The sequence below is a fragment of the Peromyscus californicus genome, unplaced genomic scaffold (assembly GCF_007827085.1).
Source record: "Peromyscus californicus insignis strain IS unplaced genomic scaffold, ASM782708v3 Scaffold_24__1_contigs__length_46423439, whole genome shotgun sequence".
Classification (NCBI taxonomy): Eukaryota; Metazoa; Chordata; class Mammalia; order Rodentia; family Cricetidae; genus Peromyscus; species Peromyscus californicus.
This window is the reverse complement of record NW_026294535.1, coordinates 4111889-4136283: the sequence shown is the minus strand read 5'-3', so window position 1 is coordinate 4136283 and position 24395 is coordinate 4111889. Positions and strand designations below refer to the sequence as shown.

Genomic DNA, 24395 nt, shown 5'->3' with positions numbered 1-24395 from the left:
GTCTCGAAAAACCAAAAAAAAAAAAGAGGACGACTGTACCACAGGTCCAGGTACCAGGTTATTTGGAAGGGTCTACATTTGACTGTATGTAGCAAGAGGCAAGTCTTTTACATCATCCCTTGGCATTGTTATAAATAGCCCTTTTGAATAAGGTTCTGGGCTGGTGAGATATTGATCCAGGCCCTCCCAAAGCTAGCCTGCATTTCTGTCTTCTGCCTCTTCTCGGCTAGGCCTATCTACAAGTTCCTTATTCCTCTCTCCTCCTCATAGGAACCCTGGAAAAGGCAGGAGCTGGCCTCCCATAGTAAGGACAGAGTCATCAGGAGACTTTGAGAAAAGACTTTTATGCATCAATCAGGTCTAGTACAGGAAAATGCTAGAAAGAATAAAAAAGAAAATCCTTCTGAAAGAATACTTAACACTACTTGAAAGTCATGGATCACCCCACTGATGAGCCCAATAGTTATCATCTTGTTTGTTTTCTTATTTTGTTTCTGACTTTTCAGATTCACCAACTTCCTAAACAAAACTCTACCAACTTTCACTGGCCAGAGGGTTGCAGAATTCTCATGGTAGAAATGGTAACAACCACTGTCTGACACAGATATACAACCTCTATGGGTCACCTCCACCCCTCTACTCCCAAATCATAGATCTTTGCCCCCAACTGGCAAGAAAGTCCTTCCAGAAATAACCTTATCCCCAACCCCTATGAAGACCCACCTATAAAATTCCCTGCCCTGGCCAGGCGGTGGTGGCGCACGCCTTTAATCCCAGCACTCGGGAGGCAGAGGCAGGCGGATCTCTGTGAGTTCGAAGCCAGCCTGGGCTACCAAGTGAGTTCCAGGAAAGGCGCAAAGCTACACAGACAAACCCTGTCTCGAAAAACCAAAAAAAAAAAAAAAAAAAAAATCCCTGCCCTGAACCTTCTCTAGCCCAGTTCATATCCCTTCAGAGTTGCGATATGTTGGGCTAAACTTAGTTTGACTTGCAGACGTTCTACTCCCCCAACCCTGGTCAAGGAACCTTCTGCTTGCTGGCTGGGAGCCTACTGGACCACCACCCCCCTCCCAACCTACTCCCCGAGCCCTGCTGCCCGTTTTGATAAAACCATAACCGGCCCAGAGTCAACACTGCAAATCCCCTACTGAGCGCACTACCACCACTACAAGGCAAGGCTGAGGCCCTTGCTGTTCCAATAAGCAGTCTCAGCCTGTTGGGATGGAGTCTGTCTTTTCCCTGCCTTACCTCTCTTGGACAAGAGGCAGACATGTACCAACCCCACCACCAGCACCCCATATAGGATATGTATTACTCCACAAGAAAATACTCTGAAGGTGAAAAGTGTTCTTGGCCTCACTCTGCACACCACCTCACAGTCCCGACTGCGAAGGCAGCCATGTGTATTTGGGCAACTGGGAACCTGTAAACTTACTCCTAGATTGTATATATCAGCATATAAGCTACCTGGAAATATGAAATTAAAGAAATCCATCAAGGAGCTAGAAATAGTAGAGATTATTCACCCAGACCACAGCCCTTTCTACAGCTCCATACCACCTGGGAAACCACACACACAATTCCCAGAGAATGACAAATTATAGCATTAACTATGGGAGTTCCCAATCCACGCCACTGTGCCCTACACTGCTCTGATTGAACAATTGATAGAAGTCAGTCTCTTCCTGTTGTGTGAAACTGTACTGATACGTTTTTCAGTATTGCCTTGGCTCCAGAACCTCAAGACTGATTTGCACTCACTTGGAACAGTCAGATGTGGCGGACCTTCAGAGAACTCCCTAGAGTAACTTAATAGCCCTACTGCTTGTTATGGCATAGTGGCCCAGGACCTTGTTTTATTAGCCTGCCAACTCTCTGAAGAGAGGTTTCACTACAAAAATGACATAACGCTAACCTGTTTTACAGAATTAGAAAAAAGCATCTAAACAGGCAGGTGCTAGAATGAGGCTAGATCAACCAACACAAAGTACAAAGGCAAGGCACAGCTTTAAAGTCTTGGGAGTATTATGGTCCAATAAGACTGATATGACACCTGACAATGTAATTGAAAAACTCCTACAGCAGTGATCACTCACGCTGGGGTGGGCATTAGTGATTTGGGGAGGAAAGGAAGACATGAAGTCCTGAGTGGGTGTTGTTGACATGGGCACAGCACATCAAGGACCCCAATGCTTCAGACCTATGACAAAGCCTTCCTTGGTGGGGCTCAGAGGAATGGCGAAGCTTTGCTTGGTCCAAGTACCAGTGTTCATTCACCACAGATTGACCACTGTACGTAAAAACTATTAGCCTGAGCTTCCTTCTCCAGGATGTTTACAGTCTGAGACTGCTCCCCTAGGAATCCAACACTAAGATTAGCTGGGCCTGCTTCCTTCAGATGTATACAATGAACCCACCTCAATTCAGATGCATAAAATAAAGTTTTCTAGTTGCTGCTAGTTTTGGCCTGTTCCCATCAGATGCTAGGTTTTCTGTATGTATGTCTGGGATTATCATTTCTTCATTTCCTGTGTGTCCCCATCCCCCACAACCTTAGGTCAATTTCAGTCATTTCTGCTCTTCATCCGCATTCCTGTAAGTCACCTCAATAAAGCTCATTGGGTCAAAGTCAGACTTTACTGGTACCTTTACTTCTGCCTTCTGTTAGTTCCCTATCTGGGGAGAAGAGACGTTTGTTCCCGTCTTCCCAGGTAGTGTCACACACCATAACTGGTACCCTAATGTGGATGTACAGACCAAAGAGGCGTTGTAGAGGAGTAATTCTGTTGTCCTGGCCATGGACATCAGTATGAAATCAGGAGCCTGAACAGCCTGAGTGTAGAATTATCTGGGGGGGAGAGGTGGATTACAGAAATAAAGAAATGACAGATTATATCACACAGTTACAATGACAAAGACAGCCTGGTTCTGGGACAACCAATCAAACACAATTAAGACCTGGAAACAGACCAACAAAGTTATAGCCACTTAACTTATAACAAAAGTGCCTAAAACACACAATTCAAAAAGCTTATTTGCCAGGCAGTGCTGGCGCACTCCTTCAATCCCAGCACTCAGGAGGCAGAGCCAGGCTGATCTCTGTGAGTTCAAGGATAGCCTGGTCTACAGAGTGAGATCCAAGACAGGCACCAAAACTACACAGAGAAATTCTGTCTCAAAAAAACAAAACAAACAAAAAAAGGCTTATTCAACAAATGGTGCTACCATACCTTTCATCCTATACAAAAACCAACCAGGGCTAGGCAAGGTGGTACATGCCTTTATTCCCAGCACTTAGAAGACAAAGGCAGGCGTGTGCCTGTGAGATGAAGGCCAACCAGGTCTATTACCAATTCAAGATAAGCCTACATAGTGAAAGACCCTGTCTCCAAAAATAATGTTTGAGAAATCAACTCAAAGTAGACCAAAGACCTTAATTTAAAACCTGAAGTTGCTCCAGGAAAACACGGGGAATGCGCTTTAAGATGTTAGTGTATATAAGAACTGTCTGAACATAACTCCAACAGCACAGAAAGCAGCTCGGAGAAAACTGCAGGGGCTACATGAAATTCGAGTTTCTTTGCAGCAAAAAACACAGAATGCGAGAAAAATCTTTACCACCTATACTCAGACAGAAGGCTAATATCTAAGATTTACAAAGAACGGAAAAAACTTAAATACCAAAAGAAGCAAAATTTCCAATCAACAAATAGGCTAATGAAATGAACAGGTAGTTCACCAAGGCAGAAACACATCGACGGCAAGTATTTAAAAAAACAAAAAACATTCAGGAGGGCAGTGGTGGTGCACACCTTTAATCCAGTACTCAGGAGGCAGAGCCAGGTTGATCTCTGAGTTCGAGCCCAGCCTGTTCTACAGAGTGAGTTCCAGGACAGCCCAGGGCTACACAGAGAAACGCTGTCTCAAAAAAAAAAAAAAAAAAAAAAAAAAAAAAAAAAAATTACAAAGACAAAGAAAAAAGGCAAAAAAAAAAAAAAAAAAAGGAAAGAAACTGTGTGACTATCTCTAGCCATCAGGAAAATGTAAATTGAAACTACCTCAGTCAAAATGGCTATCAGGAAATCTGACAAATGCTGGACAGGGTGTGAGGAAAGAGAAATCCTATTCACTGCTGATGAGAGTGCAAATGAGTTTAGCCGTTATGGAAATCATGGAGAGGTTTCAAAAAATTAAAACTAGATCTACCACATGACCCAGCTACACCATTCCTGTACCCAAAGGGCTCCATTTACTAGCAGAAAGACAAGTGCACATCCATGTTTCCTGCTGCTATATTCATAGGATCAAAGACATGCAGCCAGTCTAGATCTAACAAGAAACAAAACAAAAATGTGATACACACACACACACCAGAGTATCATTTAGTTGTGAAGAAAAATGAAATTTGCAAGAAAAATGAGTCTATCTAAAAAGTATATTAAGTGACTCAAAATTAGACAAAAACTCCTATGTTTCCTCATATAGAGATCCCAGCCTATAATGTGTAACAAAAGCAAACAGGTATCAAGTCTTAAAATCTAGGAAGGAAATCAAGAGAGTAGTAACTTGATAAGGACAGACAGATGGGACAAAAGGATAAACAGGACACAGAAAAGGAAAGGAGTCTGAGCGGTAGGCCACATGAGGAGATGGGGGACCAAGGGTGGGGAAGATGGAGGGCATATTTATTCAAATATGTCGATAATGGCGTTCACTTTTTAAAAAGCTGAACGGAGCAGCCTTGTGGTTTTATAGACAGACACAGAAACTAGTAACTGACATGGTACGGTCACTGAGAAAATCCTGCAGCAGCCTGTGGCAATGGATAGATTCTGGGGTACTGGTGTACCTTCACACCTCACCCTTTCAGTTGCTCAGCCCTGCATAACTTGACGGGGAAGCATGAAATCAGAACACAAGGGAGCTTGAGGTTTTAGATAGGGTCTTAATGTGCAACCCAGGCCAAGGCCAGCCTTAAATTCTCAATTCTCCTGCCTCAGCCTGAGTGCTAGGACTATAAGAATGTGCCACCAAATGCTTTAAATAGTTTTGTAAAATACCGAGTTTATTCATTTTTTGACCATTTCATACATGTAAACAATCCATCTTGATCATCTGTACTCCAACACCCCTTCCATCTCCCCCAACATGACCCTCTTCCCTCAGAAGTTTTGAGTAAACTAAGATTCTTGTGGGACAGCTTAAGCAACTGTGTGTCTACTGTCCTGAGGCCTACCCCACCTGAAGAGACAGTTTCAATGGGTTTCATATCCCTGTCATAGAGAGGAGTATAAGCTAATATCCACAACACTGGAGCAACTACTTGACAAAGAGGGAAACCCTGGAGCAGATGGAATACAGCAGAGTCTGTCCGCTTCACTGCCGGTAAAACCAGCTATCTGAAAAAGATTGTTGGAAAGCTTTGTTCCAAGTCTCTAATAAGGTGCCACAAAATCACACCACAGAAATGGCACAAATACTTAAATGGCAGTTGATGTTTCAATAAACGCACATGTGCATAAATGGTGCTTCCAGCTACCATAAAGTTGTTAAATAAAAACACCAATGTGAGGGTGGTCTACCTTCCCAGGAGTTGTTAGCCAGAAAGACAGACCCCAGAGGTCCCCACACTATACTGACTATTGTCACTATCCCCCACTGAAGACGCCACATGCTCAGACTTCAGGAGACTAGAACACCAACCTGGGCTTAAACCAGAATACACTACCCCATCCTCTGTCGTTAGCCGCCAGTGTCAGGGGCACTATTCAGGCCACAAGGGGGAGCCTATTCCTACAGCCTGGCTTTGCTAGGGATCCCAAGTGCTCCATTATCTGCTTGTTACACAGGTAACAGCAAATTCAGTGTTGGTGCAATCAGCACAGGTAGAGTCAACATTCTCCCAGCTGTCTGTCCAGCCCACTCCATGTTAGAACTCTCCATCAGGTCAGAAACCCCGGGGATCAAATAAATCACACATTCAAACAATGGCAAGACTATCACCACTGCTTTGCTAAACACAGATGTACCCCATCAACTACTGTGGTGGTTTAAACGAGAATAGTCCTTACACATTTGAATGTTAGGTCCTAGTTGGTGGAACTGTTTAGGAAGGATTGGGAGGTGTGGTCTTGTTGGGAAAAGGGGTGTCACTAGGGGTGGGCTTTGAGATTTCAAAAGCCCATCCAGGCCCAGTCTCACTCTCTGCCTCCTGTTTGTAGAGCAGATGTAAGCTGCTGCTACAGAGCTCTGCCTGCTTACCTGTATGCCTGCCCAGAGGCCTGCCCACACTCCCCGCCATGATGATCAGACTCACCCTCTGACACTATAAGGAAGCACGCAACTAAATTCTCTATTTTACAAGTTGTTGTGGTCATGGTGTCTCTTCACAAAAATAGGAAAGTAAACTAAGACAATTATCCTCTGAACTATTTATGTGTATTGGAGTCATACTGCAGCTGCCTCTTCTTGCACTGGGCGGCAACCACTGTAGCCCATGATGATGATACTCTGACTACTGTACTCATGGTGAACTCTCTCTCTAGTCAGGTAGGTATGCCATGAAACATTTTGCTCCCTCCATCAGTCGAAGTGAAGAAATTTCACAGATCTCCCCACTATCAACAGAGCCCCTCCCATATGAATAAAAGCCCAATATGACAATCCTGTTCTAAACGTGAGCTTCTGGTAGAATGGGAACCCATAACCTGGCCTAATGTGCTACCTTCTGGGCATCATGAAATTGGACCTAATCCCGACATGGGCATTTATGATTATGACCCATTGTGCCTAGAAAGACAGAATGAGAGACACACTACTATTAGTAGGTACATGGATAGAGCTGTGCAAGGGTATTACAGGTAAAGCAAACCATATTTACAGGGCTTTCTACTCCTGTACGAGGGGATACATCTAGAGCCACTCCTCCAAGTCCCTCTCTGAGCTGTCAGCCAACTCCTATCTATAACCTAGCTGTTATCCCAAAGCAGCCACTAACCACCCATCGAGTGTTCGTTATGCAAACCTAAGAACACCCGAGAACCTTCCCCGACCATCTCACCTTCATTTACGATGTAGGCTGTCCCTCAGGATGTTCCCATTTGCCACCTTTCCTCTTTGAGCTATGACCTAACTGAGTATGCTCAGGAGGGAATTCATCAGTCTCCAACATGCCTTCCCTTTATGATTACATATAGGCTTCCCAAATAAAGTGCCCACTGTTTCTTTGTTGGGGAGCATGTCCAGTGTGAGAACAATATATAACCTTTGTTCTCCTGTACATGGTAATAAAAATGCTTTACCCTTTTATGCCTCAGCTGTGGTCTTGCAGCTTGGCACTCACCAAGATGTGAAGTCACTGTCTTTGTCACAGGAATACCCACTTTCTGTATTTAGTCATTAGGCAGGAGCCCTAGTATCAGCCATCTAAGCAAAGCCCTGGCTAAGTTTATTTTCAAGTTCCAAACCACACCTACACAGATGCTTCTTAAACCAAGAAACCTGGATATTGGAAAAACAGGCTACAGACTGGCTCTGGGTGTATGCACAGCTGTGCTAGGGATCTGTGTGTGGACACTGAATACCAGAAAACCCAGTTAAGATGGGACACTTGCACAGATGTGCAAGATGTTTTTGACCACTGGCTTAGGTCACTACCATGGGGGTATGTGCCCTTCCGACTGCCTGTATCACTTAAGGAGTATGCATCCATGGCTGTAGTCTTTCCTCGTTTTGGCACAGCAGCCCAATGGCTCAGTTCTCAGGGGGGAAGATGAGCATAATACCTCTTTCTAAGGCTCAGGACTATGGAAGAAGGTGCAGACAGAGCTGGAAGGTGGGAAACTGGGTCCAGGCCTCATAACCTGTCTTTAGAGACCCTGGCTCAGAGGAGGCAAGGATGTAAGCATCAACCCATGGAATGTCAAACCACCAGGAAGTGAGAGAGCTGTTACCATGTCCTCCAGGTAATGGGCACGCTCCTATGCTCAAGTAGCCTCCTGGAGGGATGGTTCATTCTCCCACCTCTGGCATTTGCTAGCTCTGACAAAACACAATCAAGACTGGTGAGTCAGAACAGCTGCCCACGTCACCCACCACTCTGTAAGCTAACTAACTGGAGAACTGGAGTCATTCTTTCGGCTGTCGGTACCATCACAATTTGAAGACAATGTTTACATGAATTCATATACATATAGCAGCACACAGTGATACAGCACACAGAGATTTGTAAACACTAAACCTCTTTACAGCAAGAGCTCAGTATGCCTTTACAGGATCTGAATGCTGTCCATTTACAAATCTTTAAAAGGCAATTTTGGTTTCCTTTAATAAAATCTAGCCACCATCACACCTTAAATGGCAGGGGCCATTATCCTGGGCTGGTCTCTAATACCCAGTTCCTATATAACAAACTGCAACCTGCTTTGGTAAAGAAACAAACCAAAACCAAAACCTTCAATTTGGAAGCGGGAATGTTCTAACTAGTAGCCGGATTTTAGTGTAGATGGGCTTCACTGAGTCACAGGCCACACTGTTCAGACCATGTCAACTTAGGCAAATGCCTCATGTAACCAACCAATCAAAAGTTATTTCTTCCCTATTTCCCTTCTCAGTACCCAAGGGCACTGCACCCTCTGTAGTCAAGATCGAAACACTTCCTATTTAGAACACACCTGGACTTGCAAATTTTTCTTTGTTGACACTGAAAGAGCATCACAGGGACTCTGGACCCATCACCCCAGAAACCACCTTCCCCCAGTCGCAGGTAGGGAGGACCTGCCTCTTTTCACTGGCCTATCTCACTGCTTCTTTTTTTTACTTGCCGGACTGTCTAAAACTTCAATCTTGCCTCTGCTACCTTCTGCATTCAGAAGCTTTATGGTGTCTATGGTGACTTCGGAGGGGACGCAGTCTTCATCTGCGGACTCTGAGCTGTCCTCAGGGCCGTCCTGTGAGCTCTCTTCTGAGCTGTCCTCTTCTTTTGAATCTGACCGGTTCATCTCAAATAAGGCCACATCCTGTAAGAAGTGTCAGGTTGAGAAATCTACTTCAGAGCAGTTCTGTAACATGTTCTAGTGAAGCAACAGCTAGTGCCAGGCGGTGGTGGCGCACACCTTAATCCCAGCACTCGGGAGGCAGAGGCAGGTGGATCTCTGTGAGTTCGAGGCCAGCCTGGTCTACAGAGCGAGATCCAGGCCAGGCACCAAAACTGCACGGAGAAACCCTGTCTCAAGAAACCAAAAAAGATAAAGCAGTACAGCTGGCTCCAGGGGAGGCTCGGCGGGTCGAGGTGCTTGTCCAGAGGACCCCAGTTCAGTTCCCAGCACCCATGACCAACTCCAGCTTCAGGAAACCTAACGTTCTTCTGGTTCTGCTGGCCCCCATGGGCACCCACCTAGGTGCCAAACGCATTGATGTGCACACAAAAAATAGTAATTCTTAAATAAAAGCAGCAGAGGAAGCTATCAATATCCATTATAAATTCTGGAGCACAGATTGGGCTGTGTGCTTAATATAAATGGCACGTCCATGTTCTAGGTGCCAGAATACATCGTAAGAGAAGTTTGAAAGATTGATTTTACTTATGTCTTTAAAAACGCTTTTCCTGCCGGGCGGTGGTGGCGCACGCCTTAATCCCAGCACTTGGGAGGCAGAGCCAGGTGGATCTTTGTGAGTTCGAGACCAGCCTGGTCTACAAATCGAGATCCAGGACAGGCACCAAAACACCAGAGAAACCCTGTCTCAAAAAAAAACAAAAAAAAAAGGAAAAAAAAAAAAAGATGTGAGTGCCACCATTTAAAAAAAAAAAAACAACGCTTTTCCTGGGCAGGAGAGATGACTCAGCAGTTAAGTTTACTGACTGCTCTTTCAGAGGACCTGGGTTCAATTCCTAGCAACCACATAGTGGCTCACATACATGTAACTCCAGAGGATATGACACCCTCACACAGACATACATGCAGGTGAAACACCAATGCACATGGAATTAAAAAACAAAAGGGGGTTTCTCTTGCCTAGTACACAGCCAACAGCACTCTCTCAAAAATGGACTACAGCAGTGGTTCCCAACCTTCCCAATGCTGTGACCCTCTAACAGTTCTTCACGCTGTAGTGACCCCCAGACAGGAAACTATTTTCACTGCTACTTCATAAATGTAATTTTGCTGTTACAATCATAATGTAATATCTGTGTTTTCCAATAGGCCGGTCGAGACCCACAGGTTGAGAACCACTGGCCTGGAATCAGGCACTACACTGGACACTTCAGACTTAAGTGACACATCTACAATCCCAACCTGTAACCCCAGCAGTGGGGATAGGCAGGACTGACAATGAGGCCAACCTGGGCCACAGGTAAGGGCTGCCCCCCAACCCACTCCCTCAAAAACACTCCACAACTCTTGCCTTAATGGGATTTACATTTCTGAGCAAGGGCCAGCAAATTATACCCAGCAGGCTAAATCCTGCCTGCTACCTAATTTTGTTCATCTCTTCAACTAAGAACGGTTTCTATACTTTCAAAGTGACAAAAAGAGGGGAAAAAGTATTGAAAAATGAAATGAAAAATGAAATTTTAGCATGCCACAAGCTTCTGCCACCACAGGCTCCCTCAGGCACAAGTTCCCACCATGAAAAAAAATGGTCCCCTTGAACTCTAAGCCAAATATATAGCCCTTCCCTTAAAAAAGGGTTAGTGGCCGTCACTGTACCAAGCCCTGCTTCTTTGTCAACGTCAACAGCTGTGCTCAGCACTGAACAGCACGTAAGACAGGGTAACGTGATTCCACCATCTTGCCCGTGTGAAGGTCTTCACAAACTTTAAAATAACATTTTATTTTAGAACAAAATTTCAAAGTATCACTCTTTCCCGTTTTGGTGACAAGCACACTAACTCCATCCCATGAAACAGAAATAGGGCACAGTTACCATCTGTATGATGTTTCCGGATGTCCCATCAATATTCTCAATATTGAAGCCATCAGCTGGACCAGCCGCCATTTCCTCTCGTAGCTTTTCATTTGCCTGGGCCATCTGTGGGAGGAAGGCCTGAACCTGGTCTAACACTGTGGAGAGCAAACACAGCATGCAGACGTGTTAGTAAATCCCAGACTCCACAACTCCTGGTCGAACACTTCAGAGCAGAGCAACAATAAATCCATCCACTCTTTTTTTAATAATTTATTTTTATTTTATTTGCACTGGTGTTTTGCCTCCAGATATGTCTATGTGAGGGTGTCAGATCTTGAGAGTTATAAACAGCTGTGAGCTGCCATGTGGGTGCTGGGAATTGAACCCCGGTCCTCTGGAAGAACAGTCAGTGCTCTTAACCACTGAGCCATCTCTCCAGCCCAATCCATCAACTCTTAACATCCGTTTGCTTCTCAGCTGCCTTGGGTCGGAGGGTGGGTGGGGGTAGGGGAGATCGCTGGGGATTGAATCAGGGCCTTACTTTTGCTAGGCCAAGGGCTCTGCCAATCAGTTATACTCTCAGTCTCTATTTGAAACTCCCAAAGCAACAAGATCACACAATTCAGCAATTATTACTCAAATGTTTTGTGTTTCTCTTCCATCCTGAAAAGTATAAAATTCTACAAGGCTGACATTCAACAAGGTGACTGGGAAAAAAAAAGCAGAATGACCTAATGGTCTTTACAGTAAGGCTGTCGAGGTTATTAATGAGGTCCCATTTCTACTTTTTACTATTTCAGTTACCTGGAAGGTGTGTCACCTGCCCAACGTCTACCCACCTTCACCTGCAAGTGTCAACACCAGCCATCTTCTTTTTGGAAACAGGCTTGCTATGTAGCCTAGGCTAATTCACAACTGGCTTCCAACTTCCCATCATCCTGCACAGACCGTGCCCTGCCCTTCCTTTTGAGCTTGGGTCATTACTGTCTTCTCTCATCCTGAACAAGCCTATGTATTCTGTAGTCTTGTCCACCAGAATCTGCCCTGTGGCATAAGCTAACAGGGTGTTCCAGCCAAGCCAGGAAGTGGTCAACTTGGGAGCGAAAGAGAAAAAAACCAAGTAAGTGATGAATGTGGGTCTGGAACTTCTCATAAAGCAGCCAACTCTCCACAGCTGTGGAATAGCCATCTTTAGATCAATCCAACACCAAGAAAGCAGAGCTGAGAGACAGGCCACAGGTGAGGACAGCAGGCATCTGGATCCAGATGAACTTGCAGTTTCTGACTGGGTTCTGTCATCCCAAAAATGAGCCAAGTTTTCCTGTTTTCTCTTTAGGCAATCTGAGCTTTCACTCAATTTGCAATTCAGAATTCTATTTAATGCATCCAATTTCACCACCATCCTGGCTAGTTTAGTCAACTCCACACCAGCTAGTCATCTGAGAGGAGGGACCCTCAACTGAGAAAACGCCTCTGCAAGACCCGGCTGCAGGACATTTTCTCAGTGAGTGATCAGTGGGGGAGGGCCCAGCCCATTGTGGATGGTGCCATCCTGGGTTCTATAAGAAAGCAGGATGAGCAAGCCATTAAACAACACCCCTCCATGGCCTCTGCATCAGCTCCCGCCTCCAGGTTCCTGCCCTGACTTCCTTCAGCAATGAACAGTAAGTGTAAGCCAAATAAACCTTTCCTCCCCAAGTTGCTGTGGTCATGGTGTGTTCTACCACAGCAACAGAAACCCTAACTAGGACAGAAACTGGTACCACAATAGTGGGGTATTGCTGTGACAAACCTGACCATGCGTTTTTAGGATTGTGGAAAAACTTTGGAACTCTGGGCTGTTAAAACGATTAAGTATTCAAAGTTTGGTGACCTGTTCTGTGGGAGTCTGGAAGATAAGAATGCTGAGAGAACAATGCAGATGATGGAGGACTGGCTTGAAAAGTTTCAGAGGTCAATTTAAAAGTCCTTTAATGACTCTGTCTCTGTCCCCCAACACCATAGGGGTTACAGGTTCATGTGGCCACACAGCATTGTAAGTGGGTTCTAAGGGTTTGAATTCTGTTCCCCGTGTTTTCTTAACAAGCACTCTTACCCTGAGCAGTCTCCTAGAGTAAATAACTGCCAGGTGTGGTGGCACACACCAGTGTAGGCAGAGACAGGAGTATCTGTGTGTTAGAGACTAGCATGATCTATACAGAATGTCTGAGACCAGCCAGGGATAAACATGGGGAAGACTATCCAGGAGCAGAGAAAAAAGGAGTAACTAAAGCTAGACGTGGCAGCAGTAACTGTAATCCTAGAATTGGGAGAGGTGGGAAAATCTGGAGTCAGGATCACTCCTGACTGAAGTTTGAGACCAACCTAGACTATGTGAGACCCTGCCTCTAAAACAAACAGATAAATACATAAATAGCTAGGCCTTTCAGTGAAAGCACATACATCACAGCTACTTGGTAGAAGGCAAGAAGATCTCAACTTTATGGCCTGCCTGGGCTACAGAGGGAGTTTGGGGCCAGCCTAAGCAACTTAAGAGAGAGACCCTGTCTCAAAACAGAAAAATTCTCCTGGACAGTGGCAGCACACGCCTTTAATCCCAACACTTGGGAGGCAGAGGCAGGCAGATCTCTGTGAGTTTGAGACCAGCCTGGTCTACAGAAAGTTCCAGATCAGCCAAAGCTACACAGAGAAACTTAGTCCTGAAAAACAAAAGAAATACAGAAAGGGCTGGGAATACAGCTCAGCACGAGAGTGCGTGCACAGCCTGCCGAAAGTTCTAAGTTCGAGTTGTAACACCACCACCAAAAACCAAGGCGGAGACAGAAAGATCTTAACTAGACTTCTGAAAATAAAGGGGACGGGCCCATTACACAGACACTGATGACTTTATGAAAGCTATTTCGACAGTCTCAATGAGGAGCACGTTTATCAGCGTGCAATTCAGCAATATTATCGTGTGATTAATGAAGGGGGCTGGCTCTGTTAGTTTGTATTAACAAGATTTACCATGTAAAGCTGTAGGGGTACAACTGATGCTTGCAATCCCACAACTCAAGAGGCTGAGGCAGCAGGGTTACAATGAGTTCAAGGCCAGCCTGAGCTACATAGGGAGTTCTAGTGAACTGAAGCCTTTAGAAGACATGAACTAACGTGTGTTCACCCTAGACAGAGCTCTAACGACAGACTAAAGCAAAGACGCCCCCAAAGAGCAACATAGTGAGCCAGTGAGTTTATTGGGCTTACTCAGAGCAACAAGAGTGACAACTCATAAAAGCTGCCTCCCTGCAGCTCCCTGCAGGAGTCACAGGCAACTAGGCTTCACTAACTATTACTGTGGATGTAATCCTTAGGGAAGGGGTCTTGGGATTCCTGCAAATTTAGTTCCAGAAGCTTGTTTACTGTCTATATCCTTTTTTTTTCTTTTGTTTTTTCAAGACAGGGTTTCTTTGAGTAGCCCTGGTTGGCCTAGAACTCTATCTGTAGTCCAGGCTGCCCTCAAACTCAAGAGATCTGCCTGTCTCTACCTCCCAAGTGCTGAGGTTAAAAGGCGTGCACCACCACTGCCCAGCTTCCTTTGTTATCTTAAAAGTCTCTTTACACTATTTAAGGAAATGTTTTAATTTAGGAGGGAATGCTTCAATTCTGAGGCCACTTCTATGCTATACAGACTGTCACAACAACAGTTAACCAATAGTGGTGTTCTCCATAACCATACTTAATATTCCAAAATGTGAACAATAAGTCCTTTTTTCAAACAAGTGAAGTCTTGATAACTGCCCAAGCTGATATCCAACATGTTGCAGTTCTCCTGCCTCAGCCTTCCAACTGCAGATGTGTGACATCTCACTAAGCCAGAAACATTTTCAGTTAAAAAAAAAAAAAAAAAAAAAAAAAGTACTCTGAAAAAAGTACAGGCAGGGGGTCAAGATGAAAAATTCTATTCCTTAGACAATGACTTACACAATATTAGACTTGCTGTATTTGACTCTACAGTTTGATATGAGCCATGAAGACAGACTATTCCATCAAATAAAGACTAATTAGCCAAAATTGGGGGAGCGCCCCCTAGAGGGGAAAGGCAGTACTTACAAGGGCTCCTCTGCATCCTAACTGAAGAGAAGTCTTCTTGGAATGAGGCTTAGAGCTGATGAGCAATTGGTCCCAGATACCTGAAAATACACAATTTACATCATAAATACACTGCAACTCAGTGCTGGGATGACCCTCAGCCCTGCAGAACAGTGAGAGAGGGACATCAGCAACAGCTCCTGCGACTGTCTTCAGTCAGGACCACATAGTAAAATATCTCAGCAGCTGCTCTTGCAAACACCAGGGTTTGATTCCCAGCACCTACATGGTGGCTCATATTGGTCTGTAACTCCAGTTCCAAAGGATCAGACACCGTGGGACTTCTTCGGGCACCAGGCATTAAATAAATAAAAAGTTTAAATAAATAATGAAGTTAACAGAACGTGGACCTGCAATGATAGTCTTCACAGAGTTTATTTAATTAAAGTCAGAAACGGCAGGAGGTGATGGCACGTGCCTTTAATAGGCAAAAGCGACTTCTGAGTTCAAGGACAGCCTGGTTTACAAAGTAAGTTCCAGGACAGCCAGGACTACATGGAAAAAATCCTGTCTCCAAAACAAAAATAAATCAGAAACTGGGCCAACAAAGAGGGCTCAATGGACTCAGGGGCTTGCCTCCCAAACCTGAAGACCTTAGTTCCACTCACTACCCACATGAAAGGAGAGAACAGCCTCCCCTCTACAAACCTGTGATGACAAAATAGAACCAAAAAGTTACAAGCTATGCAGAACTGGGCAAACTGAACCACACTGAGCATGTTTCTTCTTTTACAGAACATACTTGTCTGCGAGAAAGCGTCACTCTAACAAAAACACCCTTGGAGAATGTTGTGCTTGCTCGCACCTGTCCAGCTTACCCACTCCAAACAAACCAACTGTCCAGCCCATGAGAGCTTGGGGACAGGACCCTGACCACTCAAGCCTTTGCCCACTCTTCTTTTCACACACAGAAAATCTCTTCACTTTCTAAATCAAAAAGCCTGTCACTCCCAATGTAGAGACGACCCAAGAGCCTCCGAACTCTCCTGAAAGCCTAGTGGTTTGACTAGTGTCAAGTTCGGAGGAAAGCCAGAGCTTGGGGTCAATATCCAGCTTTGCTGCTTTCCTGCCAGTGTCCACAGTTATCTGTGTAACACCATGCCGGCTTCATCATAAAACGGGGTCATCAGGATACCTCCGCAGGCGTCGGGGATACGGTGAGGCTTGAGTTTGTTAATTTCTGACACTGCCACTACACAAGCTTTGGCAATCGGTACTGTAACTCCTTCAGACACACTGGATTCTTAAATCATATCCATGATACTTAGTAAGCAGGCACAAGAACTTTTATGCATTCTATTCAAATTCTATGGGCAGTTTCACCTGTTTGAATCAAAATGTGGAAACAGAGGCCTAGAGAAAGCAACTTTCATAAAAGCCCCACTGAGTAAGGATTTCAACCTACAAATTTTGTTTTCGAGACAGGGTGTCACTGTATTTATAACTCTGTCTGTCCTGGCCTCGAACTCAAGAGATCCGCCTGCCTCTTTCTCCCACGCTTTTCTCTTCTGTACCACACTATCTGAAATGCTGAGTGGATTTCCTGCACACAAGTCTCCCTCCACCAAGGTGACACTAAGGTAGTGAGTGCCTAAGGCAAAAATTATTAAAAATGGTATTCATCTGTTACTTACCATCCTGGACGGGCCAGTCCCGGTCCTCCCTGTAGAGTTCCCTAAGAACTGCCTGGCCACAGGCAGGTATAGTCGTATCCTCGACCCCCCTGTCCAAGCTTAGCTGGATTCCCCACCACCACCAATGTGATCCACACCACAGCTTCTCCAGTCCCCTGAAGCATCCCAGGCTCCTCAGCATGCCCCTCCGCCCCGCCCCCCCAGCTAAGCAATCCGAGCTCTGCAGCATCCCAGGTACCCCAGCCAAGTTCCAGGGAACCCACAGCCTCCCAAGCTCTGGTAGCCCCCGGTTCCCCCGCAGCGTCCTGGGCTCTGCAAGCTCCCGGTCCCCCCCCCCCCCCCAGCAGCATCCCGGGCTCTGCTAGTCCCCGGTCCCCTGCAGCATCGCCAGTCCCCCGCAGTGTCTGGGCCCTGCTAGTTTGTGGTCTCCCAGCAGCGTCCTGGGCTCTGCTAGACCCCGGTCTCCCCGCACCGTCCTGGGCTCTGCTAGTCCCCGGTCCCCCCACCCCCCACAGCATCCCGGGCTCTGCTAGTCCCTGGTCCCCCCTCAGCATCCCGGGCTCTGCTAGTCCCTGGGCCCCCGCAGCGTCGCCGTTCCCCCGCAGCGTCCTGGGCTCCGCTAATCCCTGGTTCCCCCGCAGCGTCCTGGGCCCTGCTAGTCCCCGGTTTCCCCGCAGCGTCCTGGGCTCTGCTAGTCCCTGGTCCCCCCAGCAGCGTCCTGAGCCCTGCTAGTCCCCAGTCTCCCAGCAGCGTCCCAGGTTCTGCTAGCCCCCGGTTCCCCCGCAGGGTCCTTGGCTCTAGTAGCCCCCGGTTTCCCGCAGCGTCACCGGTCCGCCCCCCCCCCCTCCCCAGCGTCCTGAGCTCTGCTAGTCCCCGGTCCCCCAGCAGCGTCCTGGGCCCTGCTAGTCCCTGGTCCTCCCTCAACATCCTGGGCTCTGCTAGCTCCCAGTCCCCACCGCAGCGTCGCCGGTCCCCCCCCGCAGCATCCCGGGCTCTGGTAGCCCCCGGTTCCCCCGCAGCGTCGCTAGTCCCCCCGCAGCGTCCTGGGCTCTGCTAGCCCCCGGTTTCCCGCAGCGTCACTGATCCGCGCCCCCCCCCCCCCCCCGCCAGCGTCCTGAGCTCTGCTAGTCCCCGGTCCCCCAGCAGCGTCCTGGGCCCTGCTAGTCCCCGGTTTCCCCTCAGAGTCCTGGGCTCTGCTAGTCCCTGGTCCCCCCAGCAGCGTCCTGAGCCCTGTTAGTCCCCAGTCTCCCAGCAGCGTCCCAGGCTCTGCTAGCCCCCGGTTCCCCCGCAGCGTGCTTGGCTCTGCTAGTCCCAGGTACCCCTGCAGCATCCCAGGCTCCTCAGCATGCCTCCCCGCACCGCCCCCCCACCGAAGCGACCGAAACTCTACAGCATCCATGGTACACCAGCAAGGTTCCGAGGGCCCCCGCAGCGTCCCAGGCTCTGCTAGCCCCCGGTCCCCCCGCAGCGTCCTGGGCTCTGCTAGTCCCCGGTCCCCCAGCAGCGTCCTGGGCTCTGCTAGTCCCTGGTCCCCATGCACCATCCTGGGCTCTGCTAGACACCGGTTTCCCCACAGCGTCCTGAGCTCTGCTAGTCCCCGGTCCCCCCGCAGCGTCCTGGGCTCTGCTAGTCCCTGGTTCCCCCGCAGCGTCCTGGGCCCTGCTAGTCCCTGATCCCACCGCAGCGTCCTTGGCTCTGCTAGCCCCCGGTTTCCCGTAGCGTCACTGGTCCGCCCCCCCCCCCCCCCGCCAGCGTCCTGAGGTCTGCTAGTCCCCGGTCCCCCAGCAGCGTCCTGGGCTCTGCTAGTCCCTGATCCCCCCGCAGTGTCCTTGGCTCTACTAGTCCCAGGTACCCCTGCAGTATCCCAGGCTCCTCAGCATGCCGCCCCGCACCGCCCCCCCACCGAAGCGACCGAAACTCTACAGCATCCATGGTACACCAGCAAGGTTCCGAGGGTCCCCCGCAGCGTCCCCGGTCCAAGCACAACGTCCTGGGCTCTGCTAGTCCCCAGTCTCCCCGCAGCGTCGCCGGTCCCCCCGCAGCGTCCTGGGCTCTGCTAGTCCCAGGGCCCCCCACAGCGTCGCCAGTCCCCCGCAGCGTCCTGGGCTCTGTTAGTCCCCGGTCCCCCAGCAGTGTCCCAGGCTCTGCTAGCCCCCGGTCCCCAGCAGCGTCCAGGGCTCTGCTAGTCCCCGGTCCCCCCCCCCCCGCGGCTCCGATAGTCCCCGTACCCCCCCCCCCAGCGTCCTGGGCTCTGCTAGTCCCCGGTCCCCCCCCCCCCGCAGCGTCCTGGGCTCTGCTAGTCCCCGGTCCTCCAGCAGCGTCCCAGGCTCTGCTAGCCCCCGGTTCCCCTGTAGCGTCACCGGTCCGTCCCCCCCCAGCGTCCTGGGCTCTGCTAGTCCCTGGTCACCCCTCAACGTCCTAGGCTCTGCTAATTCCCGGTCCCCCGCAGCGTCGCCGGTCCCCCAGCAGCATCCCAGGCTCTGGTAGTCCCCGTCCCCCCCCCCCCCCCCCCTCTAGCGTCCTGAGCTCTGCTAGTTCCCGGTCCCCAGCAGCGTCCTGAGCTCTGCTAATCCCTGGTCCCCCAGCAGCATCCTGGGCTCTGCTAGTCCCTGGTCACCCCTCAATGTCCTAGGCTCTGCTAATTCCCGGTCCCCCGCAGCGTCGCCGGTCCCCCAGCAGCATCCCAGGCTCTGGTAGTCCCCGGTCCCCCCCCCCCCTCCAGCGTCCTGAGCTCTGCTAGTCCCTGGTCACCCCTCAACGTCCTAGGCTCTGCTAATTCCCGGTCCCCCGCAGCGTCGCCGGTCCCCCAGCAGCATCCCAGGCTCTGGTAGTCCCCGGTCCCCCCCCCCCTCTAGCGTCCTGAGCTCTGCTAGTTCCCGGTCCCCAGCAGCGTCCTGAGCTCTGCTAATCCCTGGTCCCCCAGCAGCATCCTGGGCTCTGCTAGTCCCTGGTCACCCCTCAATGTCCTAGGCTCTGCTAATTCCCGGTCCCCCGCAGCGTCGCCGGTCCCCCAGCAGCATCCCAGGCTCTGGTAGTCCCCGGTCCCCCCCCCCCCCTCCAGCGTCCTGAGCTCTGCTAGTTCCCGGTCCCCAGCAGCGTCCTGAGCTCTGCTAATCCCTGGTCCCCCAGCAGCATCCTGGGCTCTCTTAGTCCCCGGTCCCCCCGCAGCGTCTCCGGTCCGTCCCCCCCCCCCCCAGCTTCCTGAGCTCTGCTAGTTGCCGGTCCCCAGCAGCGTCCCAGGCTCTGCTAGTCCCCAGTCCCCAGCGGTTTCCTGGGTTCTGCTAGTCCCCAGTCCCCCCACAGGGTCTTGGGCTCTGTTAGTCCCAAGTCCCCCCGCAGCGTCGCCGGTCCCCCCGCAGCGTCCTGGGCTCTGCTAGTCCCTGGTTCCCCAGCAGCATCCTGGGCCCTGCTAGTCCCCGGTTTCCCCACAGCGTCCTGGGCTCTGCTAGTCCCTGGTCCCCCCAGCAGCGTCCTGAGCCCTGTTAGTCCCCAGTCTCCCAGCAGCGTCCCAGGCTCTGCTAGCCCCCGGTTCCCCCGCAGCGTCCTTGGCTCTGGTAGCCCCCGGTTTCCCGCAGCGTCACCGGTCCGCCCCCCCCCCCCCAGCGTCCTGGGCCCTGCTAGTCCCTGGTCCCCCCTCAACATCCTGGGCTCTGCTAGTTCCCAGTCCCCCCGCAGCGTCGCCGGTCTCCCCGCAGCATCCCGGGCTCTGCTAGTCCCCGGCCCCCCGCAGTGTCGCTAGTCCCCCCCCCCCCCCCCGCAGCGTCCTGGGCTCTGCTAGTCCCTGATCACCCTGCAGTGTCTCCTGTCCGTCCCCACCCCCAGCGTCCTGACCTCTGCTAGTTCCCAGTCCCCAGCAGCGTCCTGGGCTCTGCTAGACCCCGGTTTCCCGCAGCGTCACTGGTCCGCGCGCCCCCCCCCCCCCCGCCAGCGTCCTGAGCTCTGCTAGTCCCCGGTCCCCCAGCAGCGTCCTGGGCCCTGCTAGTCCCCGGTTTCCCCGCAGCGTCCTGGGCTCTGCTAGTCCCTGGTCCCCCCCAGCAGCGTCCTGAGCCCTGTTAGTCCCCAGTCTCCCAGCAGCGTCCCAGGCTCTGCTAGCCCCCGGTTCCCCCGCAGCGTCCTTGGCTCTGCTAGCCCCCGGTTTCCCGCAGCGTCACCGGTCCGACCCCCCCCCCCCCAGCGTCCTGAGCTCTGCTAGTCCCCGGTCCCCGAGCAGCGTCGTGGGCCCTGCTAGTCCCTGGTCCCCCCTCAACATCCTGGGCTCTGCTAGTACCCAGTCCCCCGCAGCATCGCCGGTCTCCCTGCAGCATCCAGGGCTCTGCTAGTCCCCGGTCCCCGGCAGTGTCGCTAGTCCCCGGTCCCCCCCCCCCCCCCCCCCGCAGCGTCCTGGGCTCTGCTAGTCCCTGATCCCCCTGCAGTGTCTCCTGTCCGTCCCCACCCCCAGTGTCCTGAGCTCTAGTTCCCAGTCCCCAGCAGCGTCCTGGGCTCTGCTAGTCCCCGGTTTCCCCGCAGCGTCCTGAGCTCTGCTAGTCCCCGGTCCCCCCGCAGCGTCCTGGGCTCAGCTAGTCCCCGGTTGCCCCGCAGCGTCCTGGGCTCTGTTATTCCCCGGTCCCCCCGCAGCGTCCTGGGCTCTGCTAGTCCCTGATCCCCCCGCAGTGTCCTTGGCTCTACTAGTCCCAGGTACCCCTGCAGCATCCCAGGCTCCTCAGCATGCCGCCCCGCACCGCCCCCCCCACCGAAGCGACCGAAACTCTACAGCATCCATGGTACACCAGCAAGGTTCCGAGGGCCCCCCGCAGCGTCCCAGGCTCTGCTAGCCCCCGGTTCCCCCGCAGCGTCCCCGGTCCAAGCACAACGTCCTGGGCTCTGCTAGTCCCCAGTCTCCCCGCAGCGTCTCCGGTCACCCGCAGCGTCCTGGGCTCTGCTAGTCCCCGGTCCCCCAGCAGTGTCCCAGGCTCTGCTAGTCCCCGGTCCTCCAGCAGCGTCCCAGGCTCTGCTAGCCCCCGGTTCCCCTGTAGCGTCTCCGGTCCGTCCCCCCCACAGCGTCCTGGGCTCTGCTAGTCCCCGGTCACCCCTCAACGTCCCAGGCTCTGCTAGCCCCCGGTTCCCCTGTAGCGTCTCCGGTCCGTCCCCCCCACAGCGTCCTGGGCTCTGCTAATTCCCGGTCCCCCGCAGCGTCGCCGGTCCCCCGGCAGCATCCCAGGCTCTGCTAGTCCCCGGTCCACTGCAGCGTCGCCGGTCCCCCGCAGTATCCTGGGCTCTGCTAATCCCCGCCCCCCCCCCCCCAAGCGTCCTGAGCTCTGCTAGTTCCCGGTCCCCAGCAGCGTCCTGGGCTCTGCTAATCCCTGGTCCCCCAGCAGCATCCTGGGCTCTGTTAGTCCCCGGTCCCCCCGCAGCATCTCTGGTCCGTCCCTCCCCCCCCCCCCCCCCCCCAGCGTCCTGAGCTCTGCTACTTGCCGGTCCCCAGCAGCGTCCCAGGCTCTGCTAGTCCCCGGTCCCCAGCGGTTTCCTGGGCTCTGCTAGTCCCCAGTCCCCCCACAGGGTCTTGGGCTCTGTTAGTCCCAAGTCCCCCCGCAGCGTCGCCGGTCCCCCCGCAGCGTCCTGGGCTCTGCTAGTCCCTGGTTCCCCCGCAGCGTCCTGGGCCCTGCTAGTCCCCGGTTTCCCCGCAGCGTCCTGGGCTCTGCTAGTCCCCGGTCCCCCAGCAGCGTCCTGGACCCTGCTAGTCCCTGGTCCTCCCTCAACATCCTGGGCTCTGCTAGCTCCCAGTCCCCCCCGCAGCGTCGCCGGTCCCCCCGCAGCATCCCGGGCTCTGCTAGTCCCTGGTCCCCCGCAGCGTCGCTAGTCCCCCCGCAGCGTCCTGGGCTCTGCTAGTCCCCGGTCCTCCAGCAGCGTCCCAGGCTCTGCTAGCCCCCGGTTCCCCTGTAGCGTCACCGGTCCGTCCCCCCCCCCCCCCCAGCGTCCTGGGCTCTGCTAGTCCCCGGTCACCCCTCAACGTCCTAGGCTCTGCTAATTCCCGGTCCCCCGCAGCGTCGCCGGTCCCCCGGCAGCATCCCAGGCTCTGCTAGTCCCCGGTCCCCTGCAGCGTCGCCGGTCCTCCCCGCAGTATCCTGGGCTCTGCTAATCCCCGGTCCCCCCCCCCCCCCCCCAGCATCCTGAGCTCTGCTAGTTCCCGGTCCCCAGCAGCGTCCTGGGCTCTGCTAATCCCTGGTCCCCCAGCAGCATCCTGGGCTCTCTTAGTCCCCGGTCCCCCCGCAGCGTCTCCGGTCCGTCCCCCCCCCCCCCCCAGCTTCCTGAGCTCTGCTAGTTGCCGGTCCCCAGCAGCGTCCCAGGCTCTGCTAGTCCCCAGTCCCCAGCGGTTTCCTGGGCTCTGCTAGTCCCCAGTCCCCCCACAGGGTCTTGGGCTCTGTTAGTCCCAAGTCCCCCCGCAGCGTCGCCGGTCCCCCCGCAGCGTCCTGGGCTCTGCTAGTCCCTGGTTCCCCAGCAGCGTCCTGGGCCCTGCTAGTCCCCGGTTTCCCCACAGCGTCCTGGGCTCTGCTAGTCCCTGGTCCCCCCAGCAGCGTCCTGAGCCCTGTTAGTCCCCAGTCTCCCAGCAGCGTCCCAGGCTGCTAGCCCCCGGTTCCCCCGCAGCGTCCTTGGCTCTGGTAGCCCCCGGTTTCCCGCAGCGTCACCGGTCCGCCCCCCCCCCCCCAGCGTCCTGGGCCCTGCTAGTCCCTGGTCCCCCCTCAACATCCTGGGCTCTGCTAGTTCCCAGTCCCCCCGCAGCGTCGCCGGTCTCCCCGCAGCATCCCGGGCTCTGCTAGTCCCTGGTCTCCCAGCAGCGTCCTGGGCTCTGCTAGTCCCCGTTCCCCCCTCAACGTCCTGGGCTCTGCTAGTCCCCGGTCTCCCCGCAGCGTCCTGGGCTCTGCTAGTCCCCGGTCCCCAGCAGCGTCCTGGGCTCTGCTAGTCCCCGGTCCCCAGCAGCGTCCTGGGCTCTGCTACCTCCGGTCCCCCCGCAACGTCCCGGCCCCGCCAGCCCAGCCCTGTCCCCGCCGCCGCTCACCTCCCGAACCCTCGCTCCCCCCGAGGTCAGCAGCTCCCTGGACACAGTGACCTGCGCGCAGTCTCCAGAAGACAAAGAAGCTGTGGGACCGGACACACGCTCGCCGTGGAGCTCCATGCTTGCAAGACAGCAAGAGAGACATGTACCCCGATGGACGAAGGCGCCGGGGCGGGGGGCGGGGCCAAGGCGGCAATTGGCGGAAACTCGGAGGTGGGCGGCGACAATGGTGGACAGGGCGGAAGCTCGTGCAGGAGGCGGGGCTGGAGCCTCGGGCAGGCGGGGCCGGAAGCGGGGGTGGGGGAGCACACAGCGTGGGCGGAGCGCTGCGGAAGCACGCGTCGGGGCCTGTTCCTCCCCCGCCTGGGGATCTCCCTTGTTATTGTTATTGTTGGAAAAGCGTCAGCAGGGCTTGGTTTGGTAAAAACAAATTCAAGCCGATGAACGTAGTGTGAGGCCTTTGTTATTTTATTTTTGTTTTTGTTTGGGGAGATTTCTGTGGTCTTGAGTTGTGGCAATCCTGCTTTAGTCCCTCAAATGCCAGGATTATAGGTGGGAGCCACCATACCCAGCTGCTCTATCCTGTTCTTAAGAAAAAAAAAATTATTTTATCATACTGGCCCAGGTGGGCGTCAAACTAACCGTTTTCCTGCTTCAGTGTGTACTTAAATCTACCGGCACCCATCACCATGCTT

At 52.5% G+C, this 24395-nt stretch overlaps 1 pseudogene; it reads right to left on the bottom strand.

The window, feature by feature from the left end:
• Window positions 1–5044: 5044 nt before the first annotated feature.
• On the bottom strand, window positions 5045–23870 carry LOC128119614 (NOP protein chaperone 1-like; annotated as a pseudogene).
• Window positions 23871–24395: the final 525 nt, after the last annotated feature.